The 18,179-nt window shown below is 45.8% G+C and overlaps 1 protein-coding gene across 2 annotated transcripts in view; it reads right to left on the reverse strand.

Annotated features, from left to right (window-relative positions):
* Nucleotides 1-15,931, reverse strand: part of COQ8A (coenzyme Q8A) — a 78,915-nt gene extending 62,984 nt beyond the window's left edge. For both annotated transcript variants that reach the window (XM_030557371.1, XM_030557369.1), the window contains exon 1: nucleotides 15,831-15,931. The gene's annotated coding sequence lies outside the window, so the exon portion shown is untranslated. The remainder of the gene's footprint in view (nucleotides 1-15,830) is intronic.
* Nucleotides 15,932-18,179: the final 2,248 nt, after the last annotated feature.

The raw sequence follows: 18,179 nt of genomic DNA on the forward strand, positions 1-18,179 counted from the left end.
ACTGGAGAGTTGCAGCGCTGGTGGGGGCTTTACAGCAACTCACTCACCATCCACACTTGCAAGGCACATACAGCGCTGTATCTCCCTGGCTACAGCGCTGGCTGTACTCCACCTCGGCCTGGGGAATAACAACGGCAGCGCTGGTGATGCAGCGCTGCTCCGCCAGTGTGGCCACCAAACGCGCTGTTATTGGTATTCGGAGGTATCCCAGAATGCCAGTTCAGCCACTCTGCTCATCAGTTCGAACTCTACTGCTCTGGCCTCAGGTGACCCACCCTTTCAATACCCCGGGAATTTTAAAAATCCCCTTCCTGTTTGCTCAGCCAGGTTGGAGTGCAGTCAGTGAATCTTTTCAGGTGACCATGCCTCCACGCACCAAACGAGCCCCAGCATGGAGCAATGGCCAGTTGCTGGACCTCATCAGTGTTTGGGGAGAGGAAGCTGTGCAGTCCCAGCTGCACTCCAGCCGTAGGAATTACGATACCTTTGGGTAGGTATCAAGGGCCATGCTGGAAAGGGGCCATGACCGGGACGCACTGCAGTGCAGGGTTAAAGTGAAGGAGCTGTGGAGTGCCTATTGCAAAGCCCGCGAGGGAAACCACCGCTCTGGCGCTGCTCCCACGACCTGCCATTTTTACAAAGAGCTGGGTGCAATACTTGGGGGTGACCCCACTGCCAATCTGAGGACCACAATGGACACTTCAGAGCGGGGAGGAGGAGGAAACCGAGAGTGAGGGTACTGGGGTGGGGGGAGACACCTCGGAGTCCCTGGAGGCATGCAGCCAGGAGCTCTTCTCAAGCCAGGAGGAAGGTAGCCAGTCGCAGCAGCCGGTTCTTGGTGGAGGACAAACAGAGAAGCAGGTTCCCAGTAAGCGGCTTTTATTTTCAGGATGGAAATTTTTCAGGAGAGGAGGGAGGGTTCTGCATGCATGCCTAGATGTGGAATAGCGAAGGGTGGGGGGACCATTGCAAGATACAGGCAAGCTGCATAGGGGCCAGGGCAGAATTCGCATTGCTGTAGAAGACCCTCCCGCTCTTTCCAGGTGACCCACAGCAGTGAGATATCTTCCAGGATCAACTCCTGTGGAAAATGTTGGGAGAGCATTCAGTGTAGGTGCCGCCTGCAGCTGTTTGCTTTCCCCAATGCACAGAAACCCCGAGGACAATACAGCCCGGAAGCAATCAGTCCCCTCTACTCACCATTTCAGGCTCCTGTGGGTTATGTGCGCTCTCTTTGGTATGGGAAAATTATGCTATCATGAAGAATGTTACTCCTTCACTTTGTGGGAATAACTGTCCGGGATATAAACAATGCTGCCTCTGTTAAGTGTTGCCTTTTTTGTCTTTCCACAAGCAACCTTGAGTTCTTGGCTGCTCGTGTTATCAACAGCTCAAAGACTCCAAAACCTCCGGAAGAAGCCGCAAGAAAGCAAAGAAGACTGCTGCTAGCAGTTATGGATCACTCTGCCACCAAGAATCAAAAAGTGCAGGACTGGAGGGAAAGCAAAAGTAGGATCCACCAGAGAAACGCAGTGGCCAGGAAGAAAGGCACAAAGCAGCTGATAAGCATCCTGGTGTGCCAAGCAGACTCTATCCAGGCGCTCGTAGCCATGCAGGCAGAGCACTATCGCGCCACCCCTTGCCCCATCCCAAAGCTCTTTCCCTTGTGCCCCAATGTCAGCTCAAAACCCCGTTCCCCAGCATCCAGGTTCTCACCACCACCATTGCCTCCAACACCTATATGTTCACCAACCAGCCCTGAGAACTACGACCCTTACCTTCTGCACTCAACCCCCATCATCATGCAGTATAGGCATACTGAAGTGCAGCAGTCATTGCACAGCACTCCAGACAGGACATATACAAACCTGTGACTGTACAGTTCCACACCCCACCCCCCTGCCTTTTTAACTTCTCAAAATGTTATGTGTCTGTCAAAGTTATTTTCTTTTCAATAAATGAATTCTTGGCTTTGAAAACAGTCTTTATTATTGCAGAAAGTCAAAGATACCTTAGCCCAGGAAAGAAACAGGCACTGCAAATCAGCTTAGGAAAAACAGATTCCTACTAACATTGTAATCACTGCACTTCATTCCCATGCAAGGCACCAAACATTACTGTTGGTTTTCAGCCTCAAATTCCTCCCTCAAGGCATCCTAATCCTTGAAGCCCTGTGCTGGGCCTCTCTAGTAGCCCTACTCTCTGGCTGTGCAATTTCAGCCTCCAGGCATTGAACCTCGGAGGTCCATGCCTGACTGAATCTTTCACCCTTCCCTTCACAAATATTATGGAGGGTACAGCACGCGGATATAACGGCAGGGATGCTGCTTTCCCCCAAGTCTAGCTTCCCATACAGAGATTACCAGCGCCCCTTTAAATGGCCAAATGCACACTCCATAGTCATTCGGCACCAGCTCAGCCTGTTATAGAACTGGTCCTTGCTCCTGTCAAGCTTCCCTGTATACGGTTTCATGAGCCAAGGCATTAATGGGTAAGCGGGGTTTCCATCACAATGGGAATTTCAATGTCCCCTACTGCGATCTTCCGGTCTTGGAAAAAAGTCCCTGCCTGCAGCTTCCTGAACAGGCCAGTGTTCCGAAAGATGCGTGCATCATGCTCCTTTCCGAGCCAGCCCGTGTTAATGTCAATGAAAAGCCCACGGTGATCCACAAGCGCCTGGAGAACCAAAGAGAAATACTCCTTCCGATTAAAGTACTTGGATGCTAGGTGGGGTGGTGCCAGAATAGGAATAAGCGTCCTATCTATCGCCCCTCCACAGTTAGGGAAACCCATTTGTGCAAAGCCATCCACAATGTCCTGCATGTTCCCCAGAGTCATGGTTCTTAGCAGGACGCGATCAATGGCCCTGCAAACTTGCATCAACACGATTCCAACGGTCGACTTTCCCACTCCAAACTGGTTCCCGACCAATCGGTAGCTGTCTGGAGTTGCCAGCTTCCAGAATGCAATAGCCACCCGCTTCTCCATCGGCAGGGCAGCTTCTCCACCGTCAGGGCAGCTCTCAATCTCATGTCCTTGCGCTGCAGGGTAGGGCGAGCTCAGCACAAAGTCCCATGAAAGTGGCTTTTCTCATCCGAAAGTTCTGCAGCCACTGCTCGTCATCCCAGACTTCCATGACAGTGTGATCCCACCACTCAGTGCTTGTTTCCCAAGCCCCAAAACGGCATTCCACGGTGCTGAGGATTTCCGTGAATGCCAGAAGCAATTTAGTGTCATATGCATCAGACGACTCGCTATCATCATCAGACTCCCCATCATTTTGTATCTTAAGGAACAGCTCAACTGCCAAACGTGATGCACTAGCGAGACTCGTCAGCATACTCCTCAGCAGTTCGAGCTCCATTTCCCACACAAATTGCGCTGCACAGACACCATTGAGAGACTCAAGATGGAGCCAAATATGGACAGGAAAAACAGGGATTGCTGGGATGTGAAGCAATGCATCACGGGGCGTTGAGACAGGAAGCAGACTGACCCGCATCCTCCGCCCCCTTCCCACAACCCACAGCACCAAAATGGGACGAGGTGCTCTGTGGGATAGCTGCCCATAATGAACCACTCCCAACACCGCTGCAAATGTGGCCACACTGCAATGCTGGCAGCTGGCAGTGTGGCCACACTCCAGCACTTTCCCTACACAGCTGTACGAAGACAGCGTTAACTCCCAGCGCTGCACACTTGCAAATGTAGCCAAACCCATACCTGTGAACAGTACTAAATTGTTTAAAACATATACTGTGTGTATATCTATATAATTTTGTGTGTGGTGAAAAAAATTTCCCTGGAACCTAACCCCTCCCATTTACATTAATTCTTATGGGGGAAACTGGATTCCCTTAACATCATTTTGCTTAAAGTCACATTTTTCAGGAACATAACTACAACGTTAAGCGAGGAGTTACTGTACTGTAATTGTTTGTTTATCAACAAGACCATTTCTACTGTTTCCTATTTCAACAGCCAGAACTTAACCACATATTTGAGGAAGTCATGCTGCCTCCTTCCCCCCACCCGCCAACTTTGTTTATCTAGAAAATGAACGACCACCACCAAGAAAGCAGTCCTTAACCCAATCACGAAATAGCAATTCTGCTGAAAACATGCCACAGGCTCTGTTGTGCTATTGCATAGCGAGGCCAATAATTTAATTTCTCAAGCAATTAGTCTATCCCTATAAGTCTTAGAAAGGACTATTGTGTATCAACTGCCTAGTCCCCTACCCAGTAACTATAATTTCTAGCACATTGAAGTGGTTTATCACTTTAAACAGGCACTGCCAATTTAAAAAAAAAACAACACTCTGGTCTGAAAGTCTGTCTGTCTAGGTAATTATATGGCCCCACCCTGTCACTGTAGTACCTAGGCACCTATTACTGTTGTAGGGAGCCCCAAAGATTAGGAAAAAAGCCTACATTTTTTCCTATTTCTTCAGTGTGTGAACTTAGCACTCGCTGAAATATACAGTCTGTTTCATTTTCTGCTGTATAGGAAGCTAAAGCTCCAATTCTGTAAACATATACGTCTAACTTTACTGAATGAGTTCAGTGGGACTACTCACATGATTAAAGTTAGACTCAGTCTTGCAAACACGTATGTTTCATCAGTTTCCCTTGGTTGTTTTTTTCTTTTTTGGCTCTTTCATGCAGCAACAGGGAAGAGAATACATTCAAAAAATTGGAGAGTATCACTGCAAAACCATGTAGATTTGAAGGGGGACCCAGGAGTAGCACCTGAAACTATTTATCCCATTTTCTGACACTGACCAGATTTCAAGCTATGCCCCTTCAGTAACATTTAAGGCAAAGTTATACAAAAATGAAGATTTTATTCTACATTTGTCAGTTATGCATCCTAGAATTTTAGGCCATGTCTACATCTAAAATTTTGCAGCGCTGGTAGTTACAGCTGTATTAGTACAGCTGTATAGGGCCAGCGCTGCAGAGTGGCCACACTTACAGCAACCAGCGCTGCAAGTGGTGTTAGATGTGGCCACACTGCAGCGCTGTTGGGCGGCTTCAAGGGGGGGGTTCGGGGAACGGGAGAGCAAACCGGGAAAGGAGACCAGCTTCGCCGCGGTTTGCTCTCGCGTTCCCCGAACCCCCCTGCAAACCGCAGGGAAGGAGACCAGCTTGCTCGGGGAACGGGAGAGCAAACCGCGGCGAAGCTGGTCTCCTTTCCCGGTTTGCTCTCGCGTTCCCGGAGCCACCCAGCAAACCGCAGGGAAGGAGACCTGCTTGCTCGGGGTTCCGGGAACGAGAGAGCAAACCGGGAAAGGAGACCCGCTTCGCCGCGGTTTGCTCTCGCGTTCCCGAACCCCCTGCAAACCGCAGGGAAGGAGACCTGCTTGCTCGGGGAACGGGAGAGCAAACCGCGGCGAAGCTGGTCTCCTTTCCCGGTTTGCTCTCTCGTTCCCCGAACCGCCGAGCAAGCGGTTCTCCTTCCCTGCGGTTTGCAGGGTGGCTCCGGGAACGAGAGAGCAAACCGCGGCAAAGCTGGTCTCCTTTCCCGGTTTGCTCTCTCGTTCCCGGAACCCCGAGCAAGCAGGTAAGGAGAACCGCTTGCTCGGCGGTTCGGGGAACGAGAGAGCAAACCGGGAAAGGAGACCAGCTTCGCCGCGGTTTGCTCTCTCGTTCCCGGAACCCCGAGCAAGCAGGTCTCCTTCCCTGCGGTTTGCAGGGTGGCTCCGGGAACGCGAGAGCAAACCGCGGCAAAGCTGGTCTCCTTTCCCGGTTTGCTCTCTCGTTCCCCGAACCGCCGAGCAAGCGGTTCTCCTTACCTGCTTGCTCGGGGTTCCGGGAACGAGAGAGCAAACCGGGAAAGGAGATCAGCTTGATTACCAGAGGCTTCCTCCTTCCACGGAGGTCAAGAAAAGCGCTGGTAAGTGTTTACATTGGATTACCAGCGCTGGATCACCAGCGCTGGATCCTCTACACCCGAGACAAAACGGGAGTACGGCCAGCGCTGCAAACAGGGAGTTGCAGCGCTGGTGATGCCCTGCAGATGTGTACACCTTCAAAGTTGCAGCGCTGTAACTCCCTCACCAGCGCTGCAACTTTCTGATGTAGACAAGCCCTTAGAGAACAAAGGCTTCAGACACTATAATTTACAGCCCAAAATAATGTATCCCTTTTATAAACCACTGCTGACTGGAATTCTTCCATTTTTGTTTCAAATGAAAGATAGTTTCAAGAGAAAGATCTGTTTACTGAGCCCAGGAGCTACATTTCAAATAAAACTAAGAGCACGAACCTCTCTCATAAAAATTGCTTAACAATCCCTTGCAAATTAGTTCCATCCTGCCACAAAAATCTCTTTACCAACTACTGTTCTATTTAGGGTTTATCAAAGTTCAGTTCCCTATCTTCAGCAAACACAGAAAATTGCATATCTACAGAGCACTAAATTCCAATATGTAGCAAAGAGCTCAGAAGGGCCATTCAAACTCCAAGTTGTGGGATACAGCCTGTAACAAAGGGATTTCTCCTTAATTAGCTGGTAATTGACTTTTTGGGGCAGTGTATTATTCTATAACCAGTTCTCTTTTGGGGAAGTTTTAACTTTGTGAAAGCACACAAAGTACTGGATGGGGATTATAAACTAATAAGTTACACACACACTTCAGAAGCAAGCCTAGAGTCCTTCAGACCCAAGAAATAAATACTCTGTAACATGAGACAATCTATAGACTGCTGAAAAAAATATGAGCTTTTCCTCCGTGATGTGATTAATGATAATATGTCTCTGAATGTACAGTAATAACCCATCACAGAGCAAAAAATGAACCACAGAACAGGACAATTTGCTAGCCATTTCACCAATGGTACTATGAAAGGAAGCATCTGATTGGTTGAAGGCATTGACTACTTAGCAGGTCGGAGTTCTGCAACTTATAGAAGAGCAGTTATACGTGATGTGCAGCTGTACCAGGCACCCACATTTACCAGATGTGGTAAGATACTTTGGTTTTGATCTTGTGCCTACATCCCTCAGACATACGAGATAGAGCCACACATCTTATCATAAGTTACTATTTACATAGTCATTGGCCCTACGTGCACATACTGTGTGCGACTCATAGGAGTGCACACGTTCTCTGCCCATGTGGTGAAGATAATCCTATCATGATTCTGAACAGGAGGTGAGCTACCCCAAACTCTCACTATCGATCCAGGAGGTACATATATCTAACCAGACTTGCTCCATAAGATAGAATTAAGTTCAAATTTAGCCTCTTACAATTCATACAAGATATGCTGCCTATTTATAGGCCAGTTAGCAAACTGGAGCCCTAGCTCCTACAATAAATGTACACTTCTGTTTTTGCTACAAGTTCTCTTGATTATCATAAGCATAGGATACAGGGCTATCTCAAAAGGAAGCCTTAAGGTTGCTGCATGTCAAATAAGTCCCAGTTTTAATGCCCAACTAAAATACTCAAATTTCATCTTAAGAGCGGGAAATCTGGTCTATTGGAATCAGGAATTCCTGTGTGCCAATTCCAGCTCTAAAAAGAACAGGAGTATTTGTGGCACCTTAGAGACTAACAAATTTATTTGAGCATAAGCTTTCGTGGGCTACAGCCCACTTCATCGGATGCATGTAGTGGAAAATACAGTAGGAAGATTATTATATATACATACATATACACACACACACACACAGACAGAACATGAAAAAATGGGTGTTACTATACACGCTATAGGGAAAGCGATCAGTCAAGGTGAGCTATTATCAGCAGGAGAGAAAGATAACAGCTCACCTTAACTGATCACTCTCCTTATAGTGTGTATGGTAACATCCATTGTTTCATGTCTATTTCCCCATGCTTATTTTCCCCCACCCCCAGTTCCTTACATCTCCTTGTCAATTGCTGGAAATGGGCCATTTTTATTATTACTACAAACAGTTCTTTTTCTCTCCTGCTGATAATAGCTCACTTTGACTGATCACTCTCCTAACAGTGTGTATGGTAACACTCATTGTTTCATGGGTGTGTGTGTGTGTTTTCCTACTGTATTTTCCACTACATGCATCTGATGAAGTGGGCTGTAGCCCACGAAAGCTTATGCTCAAATAAATTTGTTAGTCTCTAAGGCGCCACAAGTACTCCTGTTCTTTTGGCGGATACAGACTAACAGAAATTCCAGCTCTGAGATTTACCTTGGACAAGTTAGTTAACCTCTCGGTCTTGGTTTTCCTGTTCATTTATATGAATATAATCTGGTGTCCTGACCATGAGTGTGCACAAAGCACTTGGAAGACAGAGAGCTTCAGTGCTATGTATTAATGCCAGAATAGTTTACATATTTCGTAAGCTCTCAGACTCATAATACAAAAACTAACTCCATCTCCCAAACCACAAGATTCATGGCTGTATACAGAATAGTAAGTTATAGGGGAACTGAGGGGGATGCACTTTTACAGCTGGATTTTCAAGAGAATCTAAGTGATTTAGGAGCACAAGTTGCACTGAAAGCACAGCATGGGCAAGACTGCTGAATATAGAAAGAATTAAACCAGTCTCTTCTGATAGAGTATTTACTAGTATCTCTAGGTCTCCATAGCTATCTCCTATAGCTATATACACCTCTACCCTGATATAATGCTGTCCTCAGGAACCAAAAAATCTTACCGCGTTATAGTGAAACCGCATTATATCGAACTTGCTTTGATCAGTTGGAGTGCGTAGCCTCCCCCTCCTCACCCCGCGCACTTCTTTACTGCATTATATCTGAATTTGTGTTATACTGGGTCATGTTATATCGAGGTAGAAGTGTATTTAATAGTCTAGTTGCCCTTGATTGTTTTTAACTGTTCCCTACTATCACCTCCCCCTCCAAAGCACTTCAAAAAGCCATCAAGATATGGATTATAATTCCTGCCTCATTAGGACTGGAGGGTCACTTTCCTCCACAAGGAACTGTAATCTGATGCTAAGCATACATGCTTAAACCTATCTTCTCTCACCGCAAACACGTACACAATAGAGCAAAGTATCCCATGCTCAACCAATGTAGATACTGCCATACGATTCCAAGAGAATCTTCACAACCATCCTTTTTCTTCACTTAGTCACTTGGAAACAAGTCTCCACTCTTCAACTGCACATATGTAACTCACATTCCCTGAGCATTAAAGATCTTGTGAGGGAACCTCCCCTCTGCTATAGGCCAAGTATGCTGTAAAACCACTGTAGAGGCCAGGGGAGAACTCCCGGAGGGCAGGCATTAAGTATGAAGGCTCCTTCACAAGCTTCAGTGCAAAAGCTAGGTCTACAGCAGATAGGGCTACAGGACTTCTGGTCAGTGTCACTGTCTGTGGGTAGTCTAAGATGAACCGCTTTAAATTAGAATAACTCTAGGGCTGTTTACATTACATCAGGAACTATTTTGGCCCCAGGAGCAGCCCAGAATATAGAGGTTGCCAAAATGGCACAAAGCTACCTTTGTGCTCCAATGCCTCTTTCCTTGAGCCGCAAGTTGTATACTGCAGCTCCAAGAACCACCGCACAGAATATCACTGCTCATTTGTCGAGACTGAAAAACTCCTGTCTTGGAATTCTAAAATATTCAAAAAGTTTGAGTTTGTAATTGTGCCTGCTCCCTTCTATACACCCATAATCAACATAAGCTTTGCCCGTATGCATAAAACATGATTAATTCAGATGACTGTCTCTTGTGGAAAGTCTTTATTTCCAGAGAGTTCCTTAAAAACAAAAGATATAAAGAAATTCTCACTTTGCTCTAAGCTCTCTTTCTTACTGCAATTTTCTTTTTCTACCCTTCTCACAGCCCTGATCATTATGTGTACACGTACTCTGTCACAGTGTGCTGGGATTTGCCACACTGAAGACAATAGAAGCTGTATGAAAGTTAGAAATACTGAATCAGGCCTCATTAGAGCATGCCAGAGCCACAGGTAGATCCAGGTAAGGGATGGGAGAAGACAACACACCTGAGGAGATCCAGATAGCAGCAGTGAGACTGAATAAATGAAGCCCTAAACTGGGCACAGAAAACGGAGTAACTGCAGGGGCAAAAGAAGGGCAGGGAGAGACTTGAACACAGGAAGAACTCTATGTTGACAGTACAACAGCATCAGCCTCATCCATTAGCACCACAAAAAACTGTCCTGTGACTGTCTTAAGTGCAAGCAGACTATACGCATTGTGTCTCTTCGGGTACTGAATCTATATGATTTAAGGGTGACATGCGGGCCTTTATTTTTAAGTTTCAACAGTTACATTCTAGGGTGATTAGATTAAGTTGCTGGATCACCACAGGTAGTAGTTATTTATAAACTCTGATTTGGTTAGGTAAGCTGTTTCAAGAATGAAGTAAATTAAAAAAAAACTCAAAATTTAAGTTTGTAACATTTCTAAACAAGAAGCTCTGTAATCACAAAACCTAACAGTTCTTCAGAGCAGGGATCATCTGTTTGCTATGTTCTGTAAAGTGCTTTACACATCTGAGGTGCTCTATAAATAATTTTTAAATATCTTCCTCATGCAAATCAACATGCATCTTTTCACTGATTATCCCCCTCAGTGAAAAAACGAAAGCCTTAAAAGGGGAAGGGGGGAGGAATTGACGCATGGTTATGGGCAGAGAGGGCAAAACCTCATGCCATGTCAATTCTTGGCTTGGCTCAAGACAAACTCAATTTGTCTAAATGCAGTCTGCTAGAGCAGGGGTCCGCAACCTTTCAGAAGTGGTGTGCCAAGTCTTCATTTATTCACTCTAATTTCAGGTTTTGCGTGCCAGTAATACATTTTAATGTTTTTAGAAGGTCTCTTTCTATAAGTCTATAATATATAACTAAACTATTGTTGTATGTAAAGTATTTAAGGTTTTTTAAATGTTTAAGAAGCTTCATTTAAAATTAAATTAAAATGCAGAGCCCCCCTGGACCGGTTGCCAGGACCCGGGCAGTGTGAGTGCCACTGAAAAATCAGCTTTTGTGCCGCCTTTGGCACACATGCCATAGGTTGCCTACCCTTGTGCTAGAGTTTCCTATCTTTTACAAACTAGAAGTGGTAGGTAGGTAGACAGAAGAATTCTACACCAACACTCCAACACAATAAGTCATGAAGACACACTGGGTCACAGCCATCCTTGGTGCCACTTTACTGAAGTCAGAGTGACACCCACAATGAACTTGACCCAATAGCTACTAACAAATTTTGTGTGAACTATCAGCTAGGTAACTCCAGGGAAGCGAGAATGCAGTGATCCAACTATTCTCCCTCAGTCAGTTTCTACATCTCCACAACAAGAGTTAACCCCAAGAAGAAAAAGCACACAATCTGACAGACATGATAAGAAATATGCAGTGCTGTTGTAGCCACCTTGGTCCCAGGATATTAGAGAGACAAGGTAGGTGAGGTACTGTAATATCTTTTATTGGACCAATTTCTGTTGGTGAAAGAAAGCTCTAAAGCTTGTCTCTCTCACCAACAGAAATTGGTCCCATAAAAGATAAGAAATAACAGACTGCCACCTGCCTTTAGGAGGGTTATTCTGGAGGACAGCAAGCCTAAAAACACCTCACCTTGCACACATTCAAACTCAGCTATTTTTAGTCTGCTTTTAAATACTGCAAATGAAATACTCACTAATGCACTGAATAGCACAGAGTAGCTGGAAGTCTGATTGTACATACATACAGTTCTTCTTGGCAGTAACAAAACAGAGAGCTTCAGTGCTATGTATTAATGCCAGAATAGCGTACATATTTTGCAAGCTCTCAGACTCATAATATAAAAGTAACAAAACAAAGTGGTCAAAGAGTAAACATAAAGGGAACTATCCTTTTCTTTTGACCTTTTCTTGTCCTTATCACACTATTTTGACAAAGCAGAAACTGCTTGCCATTTGCCCCCTGAAGGTCAGCCATTTTTCTCCTGCATATCTGAGGACAATGTACTATGAATTACTACAATCAGGTTTTATCTGAGCTTTCAAGGTTACAAAAGTCACTGCTGGTAAACACGCAGTGCAAAAGAAACACACAGCATCTGTGACATATTAAAAGAAATTTGAGTTGTCTGCTCTGTACTAATTCAAATCACACAATGGTAACCACATCAGTTTCAGTTAAACTGTTCCTTCCATCAATCTTCTCAGAAACAGAAGCAGTCAAAGAAACTCAGGAAACACCACTGTATTTTGTTTATACCGAGACAAACACCACTTTGTCATCAACTTTTCCATCTCAGGATATTTCTAGTCTACCTGACAATTCTTTTACCCTGAACTCAATGGTACTCAAGCACCATGTTACGCCAAAGTAATAATTTTGAGTTCTCGGATTCAATAGTTAAAGCCTACTCCAATGCTCATTGCTGGGCATTGTAAAATACTGAACAAGAACTGCATTCCAGCAAAGTTAACAGAACCTAAGAGCACAAAAAACTTTCCAAAACGCTGCTATTGAAAGGCAGCAGACTTAAGGACCCTCAGATTATCAAGTTCTTATTTGACAATTAACAGTTTTAATTATTAAAACAAAAAAATATTTAGAATCTTTCCACATTTCTCTCAGCTTGGACCCTTTACTAGTCAGTTTCTCCTTGTTTATAGCTACTTTCACTTTCTGGTTCAACACAGGTCCCAGAATGTTGAGAGAATAGTTCCTCTACCATCGCCTTGCTGTACTTGATTGAAACTGGATGTATATTAATATATTGTTGAGATACCAAAAGAAATATACTTGTTACTACAGGCTAGTCTATACCGAAAGGTTGACTCGATCCAGCTATGTCACTCAAGGATGTGAAAAAGCCTCTCCTCTGAGAATGGCATAGTTAAGACAACTGAATGCTGGTGTAGACAGTGCTAACCACAGCAGCTAAGGGAAGTGGATTAACAATCGGGATAGGAGAACCCCTCCCACCACTGTAGTATCTACATTGAAATGCAACAGCAGCTGTCACCATAGCATTTTAAGTGTATACACAGCCTCGGCAGCATAGATTTCAGCAGTTTAGAATAGACCGGGGTAGGCAACCTATGGTACATGTGCCAAAGGTGGCACGTGAGCTGATTTTCAGTGGCACTCTCACTGCCCAGGTCCTGGCCACTGGTTCGGGAGGCTCTGCATTTTAATTTAAGTTTAAATGAAGCTTCTTAAACATTTAAAAAAACCTTATTTACTTTACATACAACAATAGTTTAGTTATATATTATAGAAAGAGACCTTCTAAAAACATTAAAATGTATTACTGGCACGCAAATCCTTAAATTAGGGTGAATAAATGAAGACTCGGCACACCACTTTTGAAAAGTTGCCGACTCCTGGAATAGACTGTCAATAACTATTGTGAATATAGCCAGCACTTCAATCCATTTATCAGAATGTTTATAGTTCACGTAAACACTGAGCAAACAAAATCAGTCTACATCCAAATCTGTGCCTTGACCACCACCCGTGTGTGTAAGCGCAAATGCTTGTCTCTTTCACCAACAGAAGCTGGTCCAATAGAAGATATTACCTCTCCCATCCTGTCTCTCTAATATTCTGGACTAACATGGATACAACAACAGTGCAAACAGTCTATATCCAAAACACTTTTGAAAAGGTTACCAAAAGAAAGTCAGTGTAGGTCTAGTTCCTACCTGTTTTTGTAACACAAACTAACAGATCCCTATATGAAATATAAGTTTATTTTTCTTTAAAGTTTTACAGATACTGAATGGCCTAAGTTTTCATTCACATTTTGGTCTCAAGACACATTAAATTAACTACTTTGTACTGATGTCTGTTAGTTGATTTTTTACATCTCTGCAACTTCTTACACTGAATCATTCAGAGGAGGGATCAGTTCCTCCATCAAGTTATATCAGGATCCTCAAATAGGCTGGTTTCTAAGGCTTCCTGCTACACTTATGCAGCAGGAGATGGAAGTTCAAGTTTCTATAGCGATGACAATGGCAATGTGCCAGAACATATACTATGTGAAGTGATAGCAGATTCTCCTCTTTCCCCATAAACAAGATGTTAGGAATTCAGGCCGAATATATAAGCTTCTTTTAATCGGACAACCATCCCCAACTCCCACAGCAAAAAAAAGCCATTTTTCACTGGGATCTTTACAATAAGATAATCACCCAACCCTGCTGAACACATGCAACTGAAGTCAGCACCTCACAGATAGGGCCCAAAACACAAAGATTAACCTTGTAAACCAGTTATTAATACAATTTGATGGCGTGTGTATACATACAAATAAAAATGTGTGTGTGTGTGTGTATATATATATATATATATATATATATATAAAAATAAAGCGTGTGTGTGTGTGTGTGTGTGTGTGTGTGTGTAAATAAAGAATGCATCACACAAAAAGCCAAATATTGAGCAAATTTTGAATTGCAAATATTACCTGTTAAGCAACATCATGCATTAAGGTCCAATATCCATGTGTGCCCTTTTACCACTAGCAATCAGTCAAAAAATGATAGCTTTAAACACTGTTTATGGTTATAATTCTCAGCCTCTACCTAATAAAGAGGCAAGTGATGTATATTGCTAATGCAGCACATTAACCCAGTTCTTTAATCATCGCCCTTCTAAAATGAAGAGCTCTGAACTAACATTGATTGGTGTTTGTTTTATTTTTCCAAGTGTTTCTATAAGGCAATATCATAATCTGTTTGCTTCTACTTGGATCCATACCCAAAAGAAAAAAAAGTGTAACCCTTAGATCTCCTATTTCCATTAGGAATCTGTAACTGACATAACCCACTGCAGACTACCAGCACCATGGCCACTAGTACCACGTTGGATAACCCCAAAAGTAAGTCAAAATTGGCCAAGTGGCTACCACACAAAGGCTTCAAAACACCACTCACGGCACTAGTCGTACTTTATTAGGGCCCCAGTAAGGCAAAGTTTCTTTCTACACTAAAACACAGTCAATACAACCATCCAGTCTAAGAACAAGATCTTGTGTATCCTCAAAAAGCACTGGTCAGTGGGATTTGAGGGTGCTCAGCATCGGGAACAGAGGTCAGAGATCTGTAGGATCAGACCCCCAGGACATTCAAAGGCCACACACACTCCACACCAACAGAATTGTACAGGGGGAACAGGGAAGGGAGAACTGCAAAGGGAGCAGAGCCACTGCAAAGCGGGGGGGGAGGGGGGAATCTCATATGTCTGCAGCAGGGTATTCTGTGAATCTGGAGGAATTCACGGTTTCCCACCGTGACTCTTTGCGGAGCTAGGCCACGTTCCCACTTTTACATTCGGCACAATGTTAAGACCCAAGACCATGGATGTACATTAGTGGCTTTGGGTCCCTCCCCACTTCTCGTGTCTGCTGTTTGCAGCCTCACGATGGTGCCACCGTTTCGGTCTTGACGGCTCTTTACTGCTTTTACCCTCGTTACCCTCACGGCCACGGCTCCGCACGCCGGATTTCCCCGCAGAGGCTCCCGCCTGCCGAGGATGCACCTGGCACAGAGACCCACAGAACGAGCCGCCCCGCAGTCACGTATCCGCCGCCGAAGGCCCGGGACGCTGCGAAGCCGCAGCACGAAGGGAAACAGCCGATGGGCAAGGCGGCCCAGGGCGGGAAGGGCGGCGTGAAGGGCGCCCCCGCGGCTGCAGCAGCCAGTGGGCCGCCCGGAGGAGAAGGGGGAGCAGCCCTGCGCTGAGGGGGCACGGCCCGGGCGCCCCCACAGGGACGGGCCTACACAGCCTGCCCCCCACGGAAACCCCACGCCGAGCTGACCGGGGTGGGGCACAACTCCTCCCCCCCAACCGCCCGCGGGCCGCCCCGGGGGGAAGGGGCGACGTTCGCTTACTTGCCCCCCGCACAACGCCACGTCCGACTCCGCCGCGCCCGCCCAGCCGCACCACGAGGCGCGGGGCTTGTTTACCAACTTGGCGGCTCCTGGCCGGGCTCAGCCCCCCTGGGCCCCGCCCCCACCCCTCACGCCCATTGGCCGCGCTGCGGATGCCTCCTCCGCCCCTGGCGCATCGGTCTGGGAGGAGCGCGAGGCGAACGCAGCCACCGCGAGCGGAGCGTGCTGGGCCCGTGCGCTCCGCGTTTCCTCCAATGGGGGGAAGGCACGGGGGCAGCCCCAGCCAATGGGGAGGCGGTGTTGGCTGAACCCCCGCCCTGCTGCGGGCCTCTCTGGCAGCGGGCAGGAGGCTGCAGAGCTGCCGCCTGAGGGGCGGTCGCTGCATGGAGCAGCGAACTTGCCGCGTGTGGCGTCCGCAGCCCTCCCCAACCCCCCCAGTTCCTCAACCCCTATGCACAGCCGCCAGCTGCTGCCTCTGTGCCGCGGGTGCGGGCCTCCCTCTCTCACCACGTCCTGCCCACGCCACAGGCGGGGGGCGGACAAGGGGAGCCGGGGGCTGCTGCCAGACCGTGCTGCTCCCGCTCCGCGCCCCTGGGCTCTGCATTTCCGGCTACGTGTGCAGGCGATCTCCCACCGCCAGCAGTAACGCACGGGTAGCTCCCCTCTCATCCCCCCGCTGGGAGCAAGCGCTCTCGTGTAGCCCCGCTGCTGGTGTTCTTACCCCCCTGAGCAGGTCGAGCGGACAGGGCGCCGGTCAGCCGGTCCCTGGAACATGCTGAAATGTAGCTAGAGCCTCTGGGTGGATTTAAATGGGAGGGGGTTCTGTTATTCTAGATCAGTGCAGTGAGGGTGAGATAGCAAAGTGGTAAAAAGGCAGTTGTCACTTGTGGAAGCAGGGAGGGAGCTAGGTGCACACGTGCTGAACAATGCTTATATATTTTTCTAGTGTAGACTACGCCTAGCTTATACATGTGTTCATTTTACGCCTTCATATAGTGCCTGTGGTAATATCAGGTACAAACAGCTGAGATTTGCACTTACGATTGGTCCGCTCTTAGGAGAGGGAAAAAAGGCTGAGGAGTGAATAGGGGAGAGGGGGTAAAAAGCAGTGCTAGAATAGAAGTGATAGGGAGGTGTCATTGCGTGTGGATGACATTGGGAATTGAGGCATGATGTACCAAGGAGTAACTGGGAATGGAGAAGAAATGGCAATGTTAGGGAGGTCACTATAGTGGGCATAAAAGTGGGGATGTCCACATACTCTGGATGGGTAGTGTAACTATCTGCCAAGAGAGACATGGATGTTATTGAATTGCTCTGCCTGTCTTGTTTTGAGAGCATCTGAAGAAGTGAGGTTTTTGTACCCATGAAAGCTTATGCCCAAATAGTCTTTAAGGTGCCACCAGACTCCTTGTTTTTGTGGATACAGACTAACAGGGCTACCGCCTGTTACTTGTTTTGAGAGAGTTACTTTGTTAATCTAGGACAGAATAAGGTAATTATTTTGGCAAAACTGTCAGAAAGGAAGGGAAGGGCATGGAATTGCAACATTTTGGCAATACACATGACATGGGCCTGGAGGCTAAGTTTATTAAACAAACAGGCACACATGACACATGCCAACTAACAGAATGAATTTCAGTGGAGAAGCTGCAGAAGGAGCTATGTACCAACCATTGTCCAAGCAAGTACCAAGCTATAGGAGCACTATAATTTTGTGGTGCCATCTGTACCAAGAAGGTTGCTATTGACTGCATTACTGTAAATCGCAATTTTTAAAAAGTCAACATTTAAAATATAACATCATTAACAATGTCAAGGTGTGTGTGTGGATATATGTTGCAAATAGAACCCACACACACTATATTTCCAAAGCACTGACTCCAGTAACTGGTGTTTCAAAGTTGCTGAGGAAAGTTAATAACAAAAATAAATAAATACATTCTTCGTGCTCTGTTCAGCAGCAAACATTGCTTAGTATTTTTAATTTGAATCCCTTTCAATAGGTTTATTTTTAAAAAGATTATTTAAATTAAAAAATAATTTTAAATATTTAAATTTGTTACTTTAAAAATACACCTCTACCCAATATAACGTGACCCGATATAACATGAATTTGGATATAACGTGGTAAAGCAGCATTGGGGGCGGGGGGCAGGGCTGCACACTCCGGCAGATCAAACCAAGTTCGATATAATGCAGTTTCACCTATAACACAGTAAGATTTTTTGGCTCCCAAGGACAGCGTTATATTGGGGTCGTGGTGTAATTGATTTTTATCCACCGTTTGTCAGCAACTTGCTGTGACCATATTTTCAAATGCAATTGCATAAAGATAAGCATAAAGAT

The sequence above is a fragment of the Gopherus evgoodei genome, chromosome 3 (genome assembly GCF_007399415.2).
Source record: "Gopherus evgoodei ecotype Sinaloan lineage chromosome 3, rGopEvg1_v1.p, whole genome shotgun sequence".
In the NCBI taxonomy this organism is placed as follows: Eukaryota; Metazoa; Chordata; order Testudines; family Testudinidae; genus Gopherus; species Gopherus evgoodei.